Source organism: Hemiscyllium ocellatum, chromosome 36 (assembly GCF_020745735.1).
Source record: "Hemiscyllium ocellatum isolate sHemOce1 chromosome 36, sHemOce1.pat.X.cur, whole genome shotgun sequence".
Lineage (NCBI taxonomy): Eukaryota > Metazoa > Chordata > Chondrichthyes > Orectolobiformes > Hemiscylliidae > Hemiscyllium > Hemiscyllium ocellatum.
This window is the reverse complement of record NC_083436.1, coordinates 32,039,688-32,058,770: the sequence shown is the minus strand read 5'-3', so window position 1 is coordinate 32,058,770 and position 19,083 is coordinate 32,039,688. Positions and strand designations below refer to the sequence as shown.

At 42.4% G+C, this 19,083-nt stretch overlaps 1 protein-coding gene across 3 annotated transcripts in view; it reads right to left on the bottom strand.

Annotated features, from left to right (window-relative positions):
- The window catches only part of LOC132833350 (chondroitin sulfate N-acetylgalactosaminyltransferase 1-like), a 193,973-nt gene that overhangs the window by 70,363 nt on the left and 104,527 nt on the right, over nt 1-19,083 (bottom strand). The window lies entirely within an intron of this gene.

Below are 19,083 nucleotides of genomic sequence, written 5' to 3'. Positions count from 1 at the left end.
TATCATACTAATTTTTACAGCGCATGTTCTTTTGCATTCTCTCTCTGTGGAGACTCTGTAGCATGCGATTGCTGCATCTTCTTAAACATGATGTCATAAGTACCTATATTCTTGGTAGACTGCAATATGAACTCATGAATTAAGAACAGCCGCAGGCCATTTGACTCCTCAAGCTTGCTTCAATATTCAAATAGCATCAGAGTTCATTTGATTATGGCCTCAACTGCATTTTCCTGCCATAATCCAGACACCTTTTCTCTCCCTTGTTATGGTGAGGAGGTGTTGGTGTTGGACTCGAGTGGGCAAAGTCAGAAGTCATACGACAGCAGATTATAGTCCAACAAGTTAGCACTGCTGCCTCACAGCACCAGGGACCCAGGTTCAATTCCTGCCTCGGGCAACTGTCTATGTGGTGTTTGCACATTCTCCCCGTGTCTGCGTGGGTTTCCTCCGGGTGCTCTGGTTTCCTCCCACAATCCAAAGATGTGCAGGTTAGGTGAACTGGCCATGCTAAATTATCTGTAGTGTTAGGTGCATTAGTCAGGGGTAAATGGAGTGGAATGGGTCTGGGTAGGTTACTCTTCAAAGGATCGGTGTGGACTTGTTGGGCCGAAGGGCCTGTTTCCACACTATAGGGAATCTAATCTAATCAAAATGTTTATTTGAAATCACAAGCTTTCAGAGCATTGCTCCTTCATCTGGTTGCTTCACCTGGTCCTTTCACGTCAGGTCAGGCTTTTGATTTCAAATAAATCTTTTGGACTATAACCTGGTATCATGTGACTTCTGACTCTCTCCCTTGTTCGTAAAGATTCTATTCCTTGTAAATATTCAGTGATCTTGCTTGTACCAATCTCTGGAAAAGACAGTTCTACAGAATTACGACCCTCAGAAAAATATTCTCTAATCTTCATCCCACTTGGGAAAAGCATTCTTCCAGCTCCATCCTGTCAAATCCTTCATAAATAAAACACAAAGTTCTTTGAAGTTTTTTTTATTTTTAATAGTTAATTGCCAGCATGGTATTAATCATGAGATCAGAGAAGCATGCAACATGGGTAATACATTTATCAGAAGAGGTCTTCAATCTGTGTATGGACGGGATAAATCTAATGGCATCTAATGCTCTGGAGAATACAGCACCAGAATATGTCAGGGATAGTTTTTTTTTAGCAGAATGATGAGGACTGGAAAACAGGCTATTTCATATCTACAGTTATGTAATAAAAATGCATTATTAATAATCTTGTAGGAAAAGAATCTTTAGGGATAAGTGACCATACTCATAGAACTTTGACCAAATAGCCCTTTCACTGAGGAATATACAATAAATCTCATAGAATTATAGATTCAAGGGACAAGGGAGAATGAGGACTTGAAGGAAATCAAAATTAGTAAGAATAATGTATGGAACTGAAAGAAGAGAAAGCTGTGAGTCCAAAGTTCTAGAGATTCTGGAATGGGAATGATAGGGAAAATGCTGAAATTGGTTATAAAGAATGGACACATGGATAGCAATGATCTAATTGTAACACTCTCATAGTCAGCATGGATTTTGAATGTGATGCTGAGTTTGATTAACCTGGAGTTTTTGTAAGGACATGACTAGCTTCTGGGGCATGTGGTTGAAAAATGTGGTGCTGGAAAAACACAGTAGGCCAGGCAGCATCCGAGGAGCAGGAGAATCGACGTTTCGGGCATAAGCCCTTCAAGGGCTTATGCCCGAAACGTCGATTCTCTGCTCCTCGGATGCTGCCTGGCCTGCTGTGTTTTTCCAGCACCACATTTTTCAACTCTAGTACTCCAGCATCTGCAGTCCTCACTTTCTCTGGGGCATGTGGGACCTGTACATGGGGCATGTTGCATCTGAACCGGAATGGGTCTAATGTCCTTGCTGGGAGCTTTGCCTGTGTTGTAGGGGAGGTTTTCAATCCATTTGGCGGGGAGACGGGGCACAGGGTACTTGCAAAGATCCAATCAGATATAAAGGAATACCAGGACTGTCCAGCAGGAGGAGAAGACATGAGATGTTATTGCACATGGAAGCTAAACTGTATTTACTTGAATACAAGGAGCTTAACTGGCAAGGCAGACGAACTTAGAGCATTGATCACCTCGTGGGAATATGATATTGTTGCAATCACTAAGATGTGGTTGAAGAAAAGGCAGGGCTGGCAGCTCAACATTTCAGGGTATAAAGGCTTCGGGCACAATGGGTGAGAGGGGCGGTGTGATGTGAGCGAGATGGGGCACTGCAATATTGCCAGAGGAAACCATCACTGCAGTAATGAGGAAGGATGTTCTAGAAGGCTCTTCAAAAGCAGACCATCTGGGTAGAGGTTATACAAATTAAAAAATGCAATTACTTTGCTGGGATTACACTGCAGACCTCCCAGCAGCCAGGAGGAGATAGAAGAACAGATATACTGGTGTAGGTAAATCACAAAAGGTGAGAAAAACACAGGGTTATAGCTATTGGGGATTTCATCTTTGCTAACAATAACTAGGATCCTCTTAGTGTGAAATTATTAGACAGGGCGGAATTTTTAAAAGTAAGTCCAAGAGAGCATTTTGTCTCAGTATGTAGAAAGTCCAAATGGAGATGGGACAGTGCTGGATCTAATCCTAGAATGAAACCAGTCAAATGGTTCAAGTGGTGGTGGATGAGGATTTTGGGGACAGTAACCATAACTCTAAGTTTCCATGTCATTATGGAAGGGATAAAGATAGTGTATAAGGTGAGTGTCTAAATTGGGGGAAGGCCAATTTCAATATCATTTGACAGTATCTGGCAAATAAACTGAGAACAGCTACCTGCAGGTAAGTCTACATTGGAAAAGTGGTAGTCTTTTAAAAGTAGTATAGTGAGAATTCAGGGCTAGCATGCTTCTTTAAGAGTAAAAGGGCAAGTCCAGGGATCCCTAGATGTCAAGGGACAGTGAGAGTTTGATATAGAAAAAGAAGGAAGCATTTGTCAGGTACAACACATTAAAAACAGGGGAGGCCGTTCGAAAGGAAACAGAGTGCAAGGGTTTGATTAGATTGCCTACAATGTTAAAACAGGCCCTTCGGCCCAACCAGTCCACACCGACCCTCCGAAAAGTAATCCACCCAGACCCATTTCGCTCTGACTAATGCACCTAACACTATGGGCAATTTAGCGTGGCTAATTCACCTGGCCTGCACAATTTTGGACTGTGGGAGGAAACCGGAGCAAACCCACACAGACACAAGGAGAACGCGCAAACTCCACACAGACAGTCACCTGAGGCTGGAATCAAACCTGGGACCCTGGCGTTGTGAAACAGCAGTGCTAACCACTGAGCCACAGAGCCAGTTTGTTTAAGAAATAAATTATGACAACAAACGGGGACCACCAAATATCAATGACTGATAAGATAAAGGAAAACCCTGAGGTGTTTTATAAGTAAATTAAAAGTAAGAGGATTATCAGGGTAAGAGTGGGGCCTATTAGAGACCAAAGGGACAACCTGTGCAAAAGCCAGAATATGTGGATGAGACTTAAAAATTATATTTCTCGTCTATATTTACAAAGGAGAAAAACATTTGAGAAAGCATTTCAGTTGGAACAGTAAGGTTCTCGAACATGGTTTGTTAACAAGAAGCGTGGGAATGTTATAAAGGGCATATAGATGAGATGTATCCAGGCTGCTATCAAGGAAGGGAGGAGATGGCTAGGGCGCTAGTGGCGTCTTGGCTGGCCATGGGTGAAGTCCTGGGGGCTGGATGGTAGCTAATGTGGTTCCATTGCTCAAAAAGGGCGGTAAAAATAGGCCAGGTAATTACAAACAGAAATTGTTGGAAAAGCTCTGAAGGACAGGATTATTTAGGGATTGGCAGGGATTTATCAGGGATAGTCAGTGTACATTAGTTAGAGGGAAATCTTGCCTGACTAATATAATAAAGTTTTGAAAAGGTGACTAAATATATTGATGAGGGCTGTGCAGTTGATGTGGTTCACATGCATGTCAGAAAGGCTTTTGACAATGCCCCACATGGAAGTCTGGTCCAAATGTTAAGAGCCTGTGGGATCCTAGGCAAACCAGATCTAAACTTGTCTTGTAAATAAGAGACCAAGGGTGATGGTGGAGGGTTGTTTTTCTGATTGGAAGTGGGTGACCAGTGGTGTACCACAGGAATTGGTGCGAAGACCCCTGCTATTTGTTACATATGTTATTGACTTGGATGCGAATATAGAAGGTATAATTAGTAAAGGTACAGATTGGTCAAAAATTTGTAGTGTTTTTTGTAGTGAGGAGGATGATCTCAGGCACCAGACTGATATTGATCAGCTGGTAAATTGGAAAGAGCAACAGCAAATGAAGTTTAATCCTGAGAAGTGCAAGATGATGCAATTTGGCAGGTCTAACAAGGAAAGGATATACACAATGAATGGTAGATCCCTAGGGAGTACTGAGAAACAAAGGGACCTTGGTGTACAAGCCCATAGATCCGTGAATGTGTCAGTACATGTAGACAGGATGGTGAAGGCAGCTTAGGTGATGTTTGCCTTCATTAGCTAGGACATTGAATATAGGAGTAAGGAAGCCGTGTTGCAACTTTATAAAATATTGGTGAGGCCACAGATGGAATACTGTCTGTAGCTGAGATCGCCACATGATTAGAGGGATATGTTTACCTTGGAGAGGGTGCAGAGGAGATTCACTAGGATGTTGCCTTGGATGAAAAGTCTCAGTTCTGAGGAGAGACTGGATAGATTGGATTGGTTTTCCTTGGAGCAGAGGAGGCTAAGATGTATACAAAATTAAGAAAGGCACAGACAGGATAGATGATGAAAATCTTTTCCCCGTGACAGACGTATCTAAGACCAGAGGGCGCAAGTTTAATTGAGCAGAAAGCATTTTAGAGGTGACCTGAGAGATGTCTTTTCTCACCCATCCACTGCTGTTGAATGTGCTGTCAGAGCGACTGATAGAGGCAGAAGCATTTAGTTGAGTACTTCAAAGTACTTCAAGGATGTTGCCAGGGTTGGAGGATTTGAGTTAAATGAAGGGGCTGAATGGACTGGGGTTATTTTCTCTGGAGTGTCAGAGGCTGAAGGGTGACATTATATAAGTTTATAAAATCCTGAGGGACATGGATTGAGAGTCCAAAACTAGAAGGCATAGCTTGAAGGTGAGAGGGCAAAGATTTAAAAGGGACCTAAGGGGCAACTTTTCACGCAGAGGGTGGAGCATGTATGGAATGAGCTGACAGAGAAAGTGGTGGAGGCTGGTACAATTACAATATTTAAAAGGCATCTGCATGGGTACATGAATAAGAAGATTTTAGAGGAATATGGGCCAAAGACTGGCAAATCAGACTAGATTAATTTAGGATATCTGGTTGCCAGAGATGACAATAGACAATAGACAATAGGTGCAGGAGTAGGTCATTCTGCCCTTCAAGCCTGCACCACCATTCAATATGATCATGGCTGATCATCCTTAATCAGTATCCTGTTCCTGCCTTATCTCCATAAACCTTGATTCCCCAATCCTTGAGAGCTCTATCCAACTCTTTCTTAAATGAATCCAGAGACTGGGCTTCCACTGCCCTCTGGGGCAGAGCATTCCACACAGCCACCACTCTCTGAGTGCAGAAGTTTCACCTCATCTCTGTCCTAAATGGTCTACCCCGTATTTTTAAGCTGTGTCCTCTGGTTCGGCACTCACCCATCAGCGGAAACATGTTTCCTGCCTCCAGAGTGTCCAAGCCTTTAATAATCTTATATGTCTCAATCATATCCCTTCTCAGTCTTCTATACTCAAGGGTATACAAGCCCAGTCGCTCCACATGATCAGAGGGATATGATTACCTTGGAGAGGGTGCAGAGGACCCTCTGCATGTGGTGCATGTGGACGAGTTGGACTGAAGGGTCTATTTCCATGCTGTACTGCTCTATGATTCTATGACTCTAAAATGCGAGGGCATTGCTGGTTATGGACCAAGTGCAGATAAATGGGATTCGTGTAGTCTAGTGGCAGAGACATGGTGGTTGAAGGGCCTGTTTCCATGTTGTATGACTTATGACTAAGTAATAAATGAGATTCAGTGGACATAACACATTTGGATTTTCAGAAGGTTTTTACAAAGACCATATATTATTATTTTCTATTTTATTACACTGCATGCTAGAAAAAGGAACATACTGCATTAAATCAAGGAGACTGTGTTTTAGTTTTTAAAAAAAGTTCAATGGAGCACATTGTGACTTGTGTACACAATATTGCCCCTTCCCACTGCAGTGACAGCACAGGCAGACAGAACAGAATCAATGAGTTCTAAACTGAGGGACTATTATAAATAATGTTTGCCTGGAATGGAGGGTGCTAGCTATGAAGAGAGGTTGAGTAGATGGGATTATTTTCATCAGAAAGATGGAAGTTGAGGGATGACCTGACTGAGGTCTACAAAATTATGAGAGCTGTAGACAGGACGGGTAGCAAGAAGCATTTTTGCAGAGTGGAGGACTCACTTACTAGAGGCCAAGAGTTCAAAGTGAGAGGAGAAAAGTTTAGGAGAGATATGCGTGGAAAGTTCTTTACGCAGAGGGTGGTGAGTGCCTGGAATGCATTGCTAGGTTAGGTGGTAGAGGCGGGCATGATACTGTCAATTAAGATGCATCTGGACAGGTACATAAATGGGCAGAGATCAGAGGGACACAGGCCCTGGGGAAATAAGCAGCAGGTTTAGATAGAGGGTTTGCATCAGCACAGGCTTGGAGGGCTGAAGGGCCTGTTCCTGTCCTATAATTTTCTTTGTTCTAATGTTTTGATTGGCTCCTAATCAGATAACCTCAGTTTGTGTGAGGGCAGTGCAACAGACATACTTAGCCAACGAAGAGAAAGAATCAGAAATCTCTGTTGCGCTCTCCTGTGTGGAGATGTGCCAGAAAGTTGCCCTTAACAGCTAACTCATTTCTGCTCACCTATCTCTGTGAGCTACCTTCCCTGCAAATTCCCTGTCAGAGGAGGAATAAAAACCCTCAATGACATTGGAAGGACAAACCCTCAACCAGTGAAGGAAAGGCTGAACATGAGTGTGCAACCAATCTCGTGTCAACATCAAAGAACTGAAAAGAAACAAAAAAAACAACTCTGGAATTGGGTTCTGGATTGGTGCTATTGAACTGTGTTTCCTTGATCTTTGTTTCCTTTCTGCACCCTTTAAATTCAAGTCTTGTCTGTTTTGTGTCTGTACATGAAGGAGGGAATTTAAGAAAAGATAGAATTAGTTATGGAACTAACAACTCATATTTTCTTTTTTCCATTTGTTAAAGACATTTCTCCTCCACCACCCTTCCACAACAAATAGTTATTTTTTGTTAAATACACCAACAAGATGTGATGTTTATTTTTAAAAACAGCACAGTCAGGTAAGTTGGCAATACTATTTGATTCAGTTGAATTTTTCACAACTGGATGACTCTGGATTTTCGAACAAAATGCCTCAGTGGGTTTTGATGCTTTTGAATCGATAAATTAAATCTTAAATAAATTCATACATTTTTATTGATAATTGATCAAGCACTGACACAGTGAGTTGATGAGTAAAATTGAATAAAATGGAATAGGAAGTCATGTATTGCATGGATTAAAAACTGGTCAATGTGCAGGGAACAGACAATATGAATAAAGGGTTATTCTTGCGTTGGCAAGCTGTGATTGATAGATGCCCGCAAGGATCAGTACCTAAGCCATATGCTGTCAATACATATAGATGTTTTCAATGTGAAGACTAAATATAACATTCCCAAGTTTGTAGATAATAAAACTCAGTGCAAATGTATGCTGTGAGAAAAATGCAAATTAGCTTCAAGAGAACTAGAACAAATGCAGTGAGTGGGCAGAAACATGATAGATGGAAAATAAAATGGAAAAATGTGAAGGACAGATGTGCACAGTGTTTCTTAAATTGCGGAAAGTTACGAAGTGTAAATACGAAAGGAACCGGATGTCCCTCATCAATAAGTCACTAAAAGCCAACATGTAGCTGCAGTAAGCAATTAGGAAGGCTAATGTTTGCATTTATTGCAAGAAGATTTGATTGCAAGAATAATGTAGCCTTTATTTTGTTGTAGTATTGTTCAAAAGCAACAAGACTTGGACAAAATCCAGGCTTCGGCTAAAAAGTGTCAACTAACATTCACACCACACCAATGCCAGGCAATGACCATATCCAATAAGAGACAGTTTAACCACAGCTCCCTTGAGATTCAATGACATTACTATCATTGAATTCCTCCAGTAACAACATCCTGGTGATTACCAGCTGACGCCAAGGCACAGTGGGGAAAGATCGCCGTCTAAGGTCTTCCTGCTGAAGTTAAATGGGAGTCCATTCTGGTCGCCACATTACCAGACAGATGTGGATGCTTTGGAGAGAGTGCAGAGGAAGCTTACCAGAACGTTGCCTGGTATGAAGGGTGCTAACTATGAAGACAGATTGAGTAGAAAGGCAGAGGTTGAGCAGGGACCTGACTGAGGTCAACAATATCATGAGAGGTATAGACAGAGTGGATCACAAGAAGCTTTTTCCCCAGAGTGGGGGATTCAATTACTAGGGGTCATGAGTTCAAAGTGAGAGGGGAAAAGTTTAAGGGAAATATAAATGGAAAGATTTTACACAGAGAGTGGTGGGTGCCTGGACCACGTTGCCAGTGAAGGTGGCAGAGGTGGGCATGTTAGCATCACTTAAGATGTATCTAGAGAGATACATGAATGGGCAGGCATCAGGGGGATACAGATCCTTAGAAAATAGGCGACAAGTTTAGGTAGAGGATCTGAATTGGCACAGGCTTGGAGAACCATAAGGCCTGTATCTGTGAGGTAGTTTTCTTTGTTCTTTGTTGAACTCCCCTCAGAGCCCCTCACTGTCCTGACTTAGAAATGTATCGATGTGCATTCACTACCACTGGGTCAAAATCCTGGAACTCCATCCTGAATGGCATTGTGGCTGTATAGCACATGGACTTTGGCAATCAAGAAGGCAGCTCACCACCACCTTCTCAGGGAAACTAGGGATGGGCAATAAATGCTGGCCAGCCTACAACATCCACGTCTCATGAATGGATAAAACAAACATCTTGATTAAACTTTACCTGGGGTATTGAATGCAATTGCGGTCCCCTTACCTTAGGAAGGGTACTATTGTCAGAAGTGCAGTAAAAGTTCACTAGATTTATTTCCAGGATGGCAAAACTCTCTTACAAAAACAGTTTGGAGAAACTGGGCCTGTATTAGATTAGATTAGATTAGATTAGATTATCCACAGTGTGGAAACAGGCCATTTGGCCCAACAAGTCCACACCGATCCTCCGAAGAGTAACCCACCCAGACCCATTTCCCTCTGACTAATGCACCTAACCCTATGGGCAATTTAGCATGGCCAATTCACCTGACCAGCACATCTTTGGATTCTCTCAAGTTCTGAAGAATGAGAAGTGATCTCATTGAAACCTACAAAATTCTTAAGAGGGATAGACAGGGTAGATGCAGGGAAAAAGTGAGGACAGCAGATAAGACTCTTGGTTGGGGAGTCAAGAATGAGGAGACATGTTTTCTAAATAAGGGGGAAGCCATTAGACTACAACGAGGAGAAGTGTTTTGATAAAAGGCTGTGAACCTTTGGAATTCTCCACCGCAGTAACATTGTCATCCCGGAGATGGAGAACTGAGCAGCAATAACTTAAAAGGAGGTAAATACTGGCCAAAAGCTCCACCTCATTTGTGAAATTTCCAAGGATGCATAGGTTGAAGAAAACATCACTGCACCACAAGTGAGGTAAGTATCATAATGGACTCTAATGAATGCAATGGAGGTGGATTGATTGATATGGATGTGGGATGGGAAGTGGGTTGAAGTATAGCAGCCAGTCTTTTTTTTAAGATGTAATATGTTGATTACTCACACAATGCTGCACCTTAATGGTGTTGGTGTACATACTGTGACCACTGTCATGGTGGAACATTGCTGAAGGTACAGAGCCACAGCTTCAAGTAGTCTGGGGAAGGTCTGCAGTATAGTCCCAATGAAGGGCTTTTGCCCAAAAAATCAACTCTCCTACTCCTCAGATGCTGCCTGACCTGCTGTGTTTTTCCAGTACCACACTCTAATCTACAGCATCTGCAGTCCTCACTTCCGCCCTCGGACAGAATGTGTCACACCATCATGGCATGTTGTGCTCGCACAATTGGATCACGTAACAACCTTATTTGATAAATGCTGAGGAGTGGGCCTCTCACCAATGACACCACATAAGTGATATGAACTCCCCTTCAACCTAATAGGCACTGAAGGTGAAAAACCACAACACCTAATTGCAATCTTCCCGGTGAGCAATTGTGTGTTTAATTTTGAAAAATCAGACAATACGAGAAACAAAAGATAGAGTTTGTTGGATTATTGGAGTTTCATTACAGTGCTGGATGAAGGGCAGAGAGGCATTCAACTGATGGGATATAGCACACCCACTTGAGGGAGGTTGTAATTACAGGATGACAAGTTTACATAGGCAGTTTCTATTGTAAGGTGAAATCAGTAATAGGACACCATTGTCAGAACACTGTGACAAAAACATGCCAAGATTTCATACATAAGGTTATTAATACACAACGGATAGATAGATATATTGTAAATACTGTGCTAATTTACCATAGACATCACATCTACTTATACATGCAAAACATTTAAAAATTAAACATGTTGAACCAGTTACTGTGCATTTTTCATAAGCTGTTGGTGATGATTATCCGCCCACCAATCCCCAGCTTGTTCTTTGTCTGAATCCTAACCAGCACCTTGCTCTTCTCCAGTTTCCCTGAACAATATAAATAAAACAAGAAGCATTGCTGGCTCATCTGTCTACTGCTGGGAAGTGAGGTATAAGGTCATAGTCAGGAGAAAGAGGAGATGAAGGGAAGGGAAACAATTAAGAAGACACTGAGGGCTGGGGGTGGAGTGGCACATGCTATTGAGGAGATGAGACTTGGGGCTGGAGGAAGGAAGAAAATGTACAAAGGAACACAGAGTGAAAAGAAAGATGCAAGGCAAAAGGATAGTGCAAAGGGAATGTGGGGAAAGGGGCAGTAAGGGTGCGGCAAGGAAGGCGATCAGACACAAGGAGAACACTGATGCCACAATAAAAAGTAACTTGTGTTACATGCAGCAATTTTTCTGCATCACACTCGCTGCAGCAGTCCACACCCACACGCCCCGCCAAAAGTGAAAGGGAGGTGAGAAAGGAAAAGGAGGAAAACAGAAAAGTGTGAAGATGATCAGGAAATGGGAGGGGGTGTGGAAAGAGAGAAGCAGCAGGAGATGTGCTGACAGAGAAACAGCAACATTAATGTAGACAAGTTTAACCTATGAATAAAACTCTGCCTCATGTCTTCATCCCACACATAATAATATACATGCCTCTCATGCACAAGTTTACAATAAAAGACAAATTGCAGCAATATGCAAATCACATGGCATCTATGGAAGGAGGAACAGAATAAATAGACAGAGTTTTTATCCTGAAATAAACATGTGTTTGTAGACGGATGCAGAGATAATTTATTTTAGCTCCAGTAAGGATGCCAGTATGAACATAAGGACTGTATGGCTTGGCGAGCTTGCTCTATCCTTCAATATGACCACGGCCGATCTTAGGCTCCTTGTCCACTCCTGATATCCCTTGATTCCTCTAGATCCCAAAAATCTGTCAACCTCAGCCTTACATCAACAAGAGAGTATCACAGTCCTCAGGGCAGGGGTCACAAATATTCTCAAGGTACTTTGTCAAGTGTCTGTTGGACTGTTTTAACCTGCTGTTCTCCATGCAGTGGCAGAGCCCAACTCTGATGATGGAGTTATTGGTCACCCAGACCCACATGCTCTTTTTTGGTTCTCCCAGCTGTAGAAACATTCAACCACCTACCCCACCCCCCCTCCCCCCAACTCCCCCCACCCCCTCCACCTCCCAACCCCATTGCCCTTGATAGAAAGGGTCTCACAGAGGTGGTGTAAACGGCTTCCTCCAGTTTCCTACCACAGCCAATTCCAATTTCCTGACCCAGAGATGAGTCCTGGTATTGGGTTTGGGATCCCGGAACTAATGTTCAGCCTGATATTTACAGTCATAGAGTCATACAGATGTACAGCACAGAAACAAACCCTTCAGATCAACTCATCTACGCCAAACAGATATCCCACACCACTCTAGTCCCAACTGCCAGCACCCAGCCCATATCCCTCCAAACCCTTCCTAATTATTTACCCATCCAGACTCCTTTCAAATGTTGAAATTGTACTAGCCTCCCACCACTTCCTCTGCTAGCCTATTTCACACACACACCACGCTCTGCATGAAAATGTTGCACCTTAAGTCTCTTTTATATCTTCCCCTCGCACCCTAAACCTTTGCCCTCTAGTTCTGGACTCCCCCACCCCAGGGAAAAGACCTTGTCTATTTATTCTGTCCATGGCCCTCATGATTTTATAAACCTCTAAAAGGTCAGCCTCAGCCTCTGACGCTCCAGGGAAAACAGCCCCAGCTTGTTCAACCTCTCCCTGTAGCTCAAATCCACCAAGATTAGATTACTTACAGTGTGGAAACAGGCCCTTCAGCCCAAGTCCACACCGACCCTCCGAAGCGCAACCCACCCAGGCCCATTCCCCTACATTTACCCCTTCACCTAACACTATGGGCAATTTAGCATGGCCAATTCACCTAACCTACACATTTTTGGACTGTGGGAGGAAACTGGAGCACTCAGAGGAAACACACACAGACACGGGGAGAATGTGCAAACTCCACACAGACAGTCGCCTGAGGCTGGAATGGAACCCGGGTCTCTGGCAATGTGAGGCAGCAGTGCTAACCACTGTGCCACCGTGCTGCCCAACCCTGGCAACATTCTTGTAAATCTTTTCCGAACCCTTTCAAGTTTCACAACATCCTTCCAATAGAAAGGATACCAGAATTGCACTTAATATTCCAAAAGAGGACTAACCAATGTCCTGTACAGCCACAACAGGACCTCCCAACTCCTGTACTCAATACTCTGACCAATAAAGTAAAGCATACTAAGCATCTTCACTATCCTATCCTTGAAAGCGACTCCACTTTCAAAGACCTACGAACCTGCACTCCAAGGTCTCTTTGTTCAGCAACACTCCCAAGAACCTTACCATTAAGTGTATATCCTGCTAAGATTTGCTTTCCCAAAATGCAGCACCTCACATTTATCTAAATTAAACTCTATCTGCCACTTCTCAGCCAACTGGCCCATCTGATCAAGATCCTGCTGTAATTTGAGGTAACTTTCTTCACTGTCCACTACACCTCCAATTCTGGAGACATCTGCAAGCTTACTAACTGTACCTCCAATGTTCATGTCCAAATCATTTATATAAATGATGAAAAGTAGTGGACCCATCATCGACCTTTGTGACATTCCACTGGTCAGAGACCTCCAGTCTAAGAAACATCCCTCCACAACCACCAACTCTGTCTTCTACCTTTGAGCCAGTTCTGCATCCAAATGGCTGGTTTTCCCTGTATTCCATGAGATCTAGCCTTGCTAACCAGTCTCCCATGGGGAACCTTGTTGAACACCTTACTGAAGTCCATATAGATCACAATCACTGCTCTGCCATCACCAATCCTCTTTGTTACTTCTTCAAAAAACTCAATCAAGTTTGTGAGACATGATTTCCCACGCACAAAGCCATGTTGACTATCCCTAATCAGTCCTTGCCTTTCCAAATACGTGTACATCCTGTCCCTCAGGATTCCCTCCAACAACTTACCCACCATCGATGTCAGGTTCACTGGTCTATAGTTGTCTTTACCACCTTTCTTAAATAGTGGCACCACGTTAAAGCTTCCCACCTAGTTCTCAGGTACACCTGATCAGATCCTAGGGAGTTATCCACTTTTATGCAATACATGGCATCCAGCACTTCCTCTTCTACAATATGGACATTTTTCAAGATTTCACCATCTATTTCCCTACATTCTTTATCTTCCAAGTCCTTCTCCACAGTAAACACTGAAGTAAAATACTTGCTTAGTATCTAATACATTTCCTGTGGCTCCACACAAAGGCCGCCTAGCTGATCTATTCTCTCCCTAGTTACACTTTTGTCCCTAATGTATTTGTAAAAAGCCCTTTGGATTCTCCTTAACTCTATTTGCCAAAGTACTAATTTGGATTGAAAGTTGATTGGCTGATAGGAAACAAAGAGTAGTGATAAACGGCTCCATTTCGGAATGGCAGGCAGTGACCAGTGGGGTACCGCAGGGATCAGTGCTGGGACCGCAGCTTATTACAATATATGCTATTGATATAGAAGATGGTATTAGTAATAACATTAGCACATTTGCTGATGATACTAAGCTGGATGACAGGGTGAAATGTGAAGAGGATGTTAGGAGATTACAAGGTGACCTGGACAAGTTAGGTAAGTGGGCAGATGCATGGCAGATGCAGTTTAATGTGAATAAATGTATGGTTATCCACTTTGGTGGCAAGAACAGGAAGGCAGATTACGACCTAAATGGAATCAATTTAGGTAAAGGGGCAGTACAGAGAGATCTGGGTGTTCTTGTACACCAGTCAATGAAGGTAAGCATGCAGGTACAGCAGGTAGTGAAAAAGGCTAATAGCATGCTGGCCTTCATAACAAGAAGGATTGAATATAGAAGCAAAGAGGTTCTTCTGCAGCTGTACAGGACCCTGGTGAGACCACACCTGGAGTACTGTATGCAGTTCTGGTCTCCAAAAATGAGGAAAGACATTCTGGCTATTGAGGGAGTGCAGCATAGGTTCACAAGGTCAATTCCTGGAATGGCGGGATTACCTTACGCTGAAAGACTGGAGTGACTGGGCTTGTGTACCCTTGAGTTTAGAGGACTGAGAGGGGTTATGATTGAGACATATAAGATTATTAAAGAATTGGACACTCTGGAGGCAGGAAATATGTTTCCGCTGATGGGTGAGTGCCGAACCAGAGGACACAGCTTAAAAATAAGGGGTAGACCATTTAGGACAGAGATGAGGAGAAACTTCTTCACCCAGAGAGTGGTGGCTGTGTGGAATGCTCTGCCCCAGAGGGCAGTGGAGGCCCAGTCTCTGGATTCATTTAAGAAAGAGTTGGATAGAGCTCTCAAGGATTGTGGAATCAAGGGTTATGGAGATAAGGCAGGAACAGGACACTGATTAAGGATGATCAGCCATGATCATATTGAATGGCGGTGCAGGTTCGAAAGGCAGAATGGCCTACTCCTGCACCTATTGTCCATTGTCTATCTCATGTCCCCTTTTTACCCTCCTGATTTCTCTCTCCAGTATACTCCTACTGCCTTTATACTCTTCTTGGATTCTCTCAATCTATCCTGTCTATACCTGACATATGCTCCCTTCGTTTTCTTAACCAAACCCTCAATTTCTCGAGTCATCCAGCATACCCTACACCTACCAGCCTTTCCTTTCACCCTAACTGGAATATGCTATCTCTGGATGCTAGTTATCTCATTTTTGAAAGCTTCCCATTTTCCAGCTATCCCTTTACGTGTGAACATCTGCCCCCAATCAGCTTTTGAGAGTTCTTGCCTGATACCATCAAAATTAACCTTCCTCCAATTTAGAACTTCAACTTTTAGATCTGGTCTATCCTTTTCCATTAACATTTTAAACCTAATAGAATTCAGCTCAATGAAATATTTTCATCAGAAAGTCAAACCTGAGCCCGACAGCTGCAGTCTGGACGGCATGGGCAGGTCCAGTTACCTTACAAATGTCCCTTTAACCAACTGCACAAGGTTCCAATCACCAGGGATTAGCCGTAATAAAGGCACAAGCTGCGATAGCAAATAAACATAACACGAGCTCTCCAGCTCAGAGACTATGTGTGACTAATGCTAGCAAAGATTTGTGGTGCTTTTTTTAAAGTTCAAAAACCAAAACGGTAGGCTGGGGAGCAAGAAGGAGGAAATCAAAATTCTCTGAGTCACATAAAAATGTGTCATCGTTTTTAACCTGCAATATAAAGTAATTTGCCAGTTCTCAAAACAATAACTGACCTCTGCAGAGGACTTCTATTGATGTTATTGGAACTAGTGGATGGAAGCTGGAGAGGATGAGTTATTTAAACTGCCAAATGGAGAAAAGCCAAAGAATGTAATTGGACAGACATCCTTGGTTTGAGGTAAAACAATCAGGGAAATTGTTGCGTGCAAAGATTCTGAGGATTTCAGACACAGAGTATATCCACCAGATGCTTCAGAGTCATAAGGATTTCCCAGGAGTAAAAGGTCACCATAGTGTTCATGTGCCTGTGTGTATGTCTGTGTGGATGCAAACGGGCATGTCCGTGTCTGTGTGCGTGTGGGGTGTCTCACACACTCCTTGAATGTTAAATAAGGTGACCTCACTGCACTTTTATAGCAACTTGCACAATTTTACACCATCACTGGCTTGGGATTTCCTGCTGTTGTGAAAGGCATTACACAAACATTCATCTTTCTTTCAGCACTTTTTGTATGAAAAAAATCACAAAAGACAGCTTGATATGGGATGAGTAGCTGACTCCTGCTTACATTATACTGGCAATTCCATACAGGCAGAATTTACTGTGGAAGGATTAGCTATTTTATATTGGGATTATTTAGTATGGAAAACCAAGGGAACAAAAAAAAAATCAAAAAAGGCCCTCTGCTCTAATAATCCATTGAAATTTTGTTTTTAATTTAAAGTACGTTTCCTGCACTTAGTTCCAAACAGGATTGGTTTATATTTTTCTACTCTGAACTGTATCTTTAATCTTGCTGCCCAACCTATCCTGCAATTTGTCTCACAGTTTGTTGGCTTGAGAAATTTCAATTGCATCTCCTTAATTCTTCGGCCCCAGCCATTACGGCATATCATAGTGATGAATGGTTCCTGTGCAACCAAACAGGTCATCTTTCCAATCAGAAACCATTGACATTGCTTTCTGATTTACAAATATTGATCAGGCAGAATTAATTCTAGAGGACTTCCTTTCAGAGTTTGTTTCTGAATCCTGGAACTCTGGTCCTGATACAAGCCCCATAATCCAATCATTTGTCCTTTCATTTCCTTTCTGGACACAGAGGAGGTAAGCAGAAGAGAACAAATGAAGTAGCTGGCTAAACTTTGCCTCTTCTGGAACATAAAAGAGGAGACCATCTTTGAAGCGATCAAGAGACAAGTTTTTGGTTTCAGTTGGAAAACCATTGCAATGAGGAAATATGAATGGAACATTGTGGGAAGCAATGTCCTCCTGTCCTGTTTTCCAAATAATTAAACACTGAGGCAGAGTATAAATGGAAAGTGGGTGAGTTGAGTGTTTCCAACCACTGCATTTCAAAGTAATTTGTACTGAAATAAACATAGTCCCTAGCCAAACTACAGATCAAAACAAATCATTGCTGCCAGCCAACTCCCAGATACACAAGTCGCTGTGGAGAGAATATAATCAAAGAAAACACAATATGATTGAGACAGGAATTAAAGATCAGTAACTTTCAACTCAAGAGATGTTCATAAAAAAGTAAGTATATAGTTTAAAGCACATGAAGGTATCTTGTGTAGGGTTTTGCTGAAGTTAACATCCAACTGATTATCCCACTGGGGTGGTACAATGGCTCAGTGGTTAGCACTGTTGCCTCACAGTGCCAGGGACCCAGGGTCGATTCCAGCCTCAGGCAACTGTCTGCATGAAGCTTGCACATTGCCCCTGTGTCTGAGTGAGTTTCCTCTGGGTGCTCTGATTGCCTCCTGTAGTCCATAGATGTGCAGCTTGGGTGGATTGGCAATGGTAAATTGCCCATAATGTCGAGAGTTTGGCAGGCCAGGTGGATTAGATCAAAGTGGTGCTGGAAAAGCACAGCAGATCAGGCAGCATCCGAGGAGCAGGAAAATCGACGTTTCGGGCAAAAGCCCTTCATCAGGAATCAGGCTAGGTGGAGTAGTCACATGAAATGCAGGTTTATTGGAATAGAATGGAGGGATGAGTCTGGGTGAGAGGGTCTGTATGGACTTGATGCATTGAATGGCCAGTTACCACACTGTCAGGATTTCGTTCAATGATTATAAATCCCAGGCTCATGCATGAATGAGACAGGGAAGAATCTGTTTTTCCAATTAGATTTAGCATCATATTGGTGCAAAATAAATACATAAAATGTTAAATAATACCTAAAGATGAACTTCTGTTTGAGAAGTATGGCCAAAAATTTGACTCTGGATTAAAATTTAAACAGAAAGCAAATAGTATTCCAGAAAGTCTGCAACATGATGTTGTAGCCAAGATTGAGGCTTCCTTAATGCCAAAAATGTTAATTTAAATCTTTTCACTGCATTCATAATTTAAAAGCAAATGTATCCTGCAGGCAGTATTGGAACAAATTGCTACAATGACATCAAAGATATTGGTGAATACCTACTGCCAAAAAGGTGCTGAAACATCAGAAGTATGAAAGATCAGAATGTATAAGGCATCAGATCAGTCCCAGTTGAGTCTCCCAAAATTTCTCATGTTGCTTGTACTCAACAAAGCAATTAAAGTCAATCTTTAATAAATGTTAATTTCTTTTCCCACAACCCTGCAATTCTTGATTTAAGATGCAACATTTTACAATTTGCATAATCTCATTTCAAAGTTGATGGCTCCTAACAACTTATCTGCTGCAAAAACAGAAGTTGCTGGAGAAAAGTAACAGGTCTAGCAGCATCTGTGGAGAGCAAAACAGAGTTAATGTTTTGAGTCCAGTGACCTTTCTTCACTCTTGGCATCCTGAAGAAGGATCACTAGATTTAAAACCTTAATTCTGCTTTCTCTCCAAACATCCTGACAGACCTGTTGACGTTCTCCAGCAATTCCTGTGTTTGCTTCAGATTTCCACCATCAGCAGTTCTTTGTTTTAGATTAACTTGATCTGTTGTCCGGTTTCTAGCAAATAACCAAGCAACCTGTTTGGGCTAAAGTAATCAGTTTCTAATACCACACCGCTAATAAAAATCTAAGCAATGGAGCGCATACCCTGTA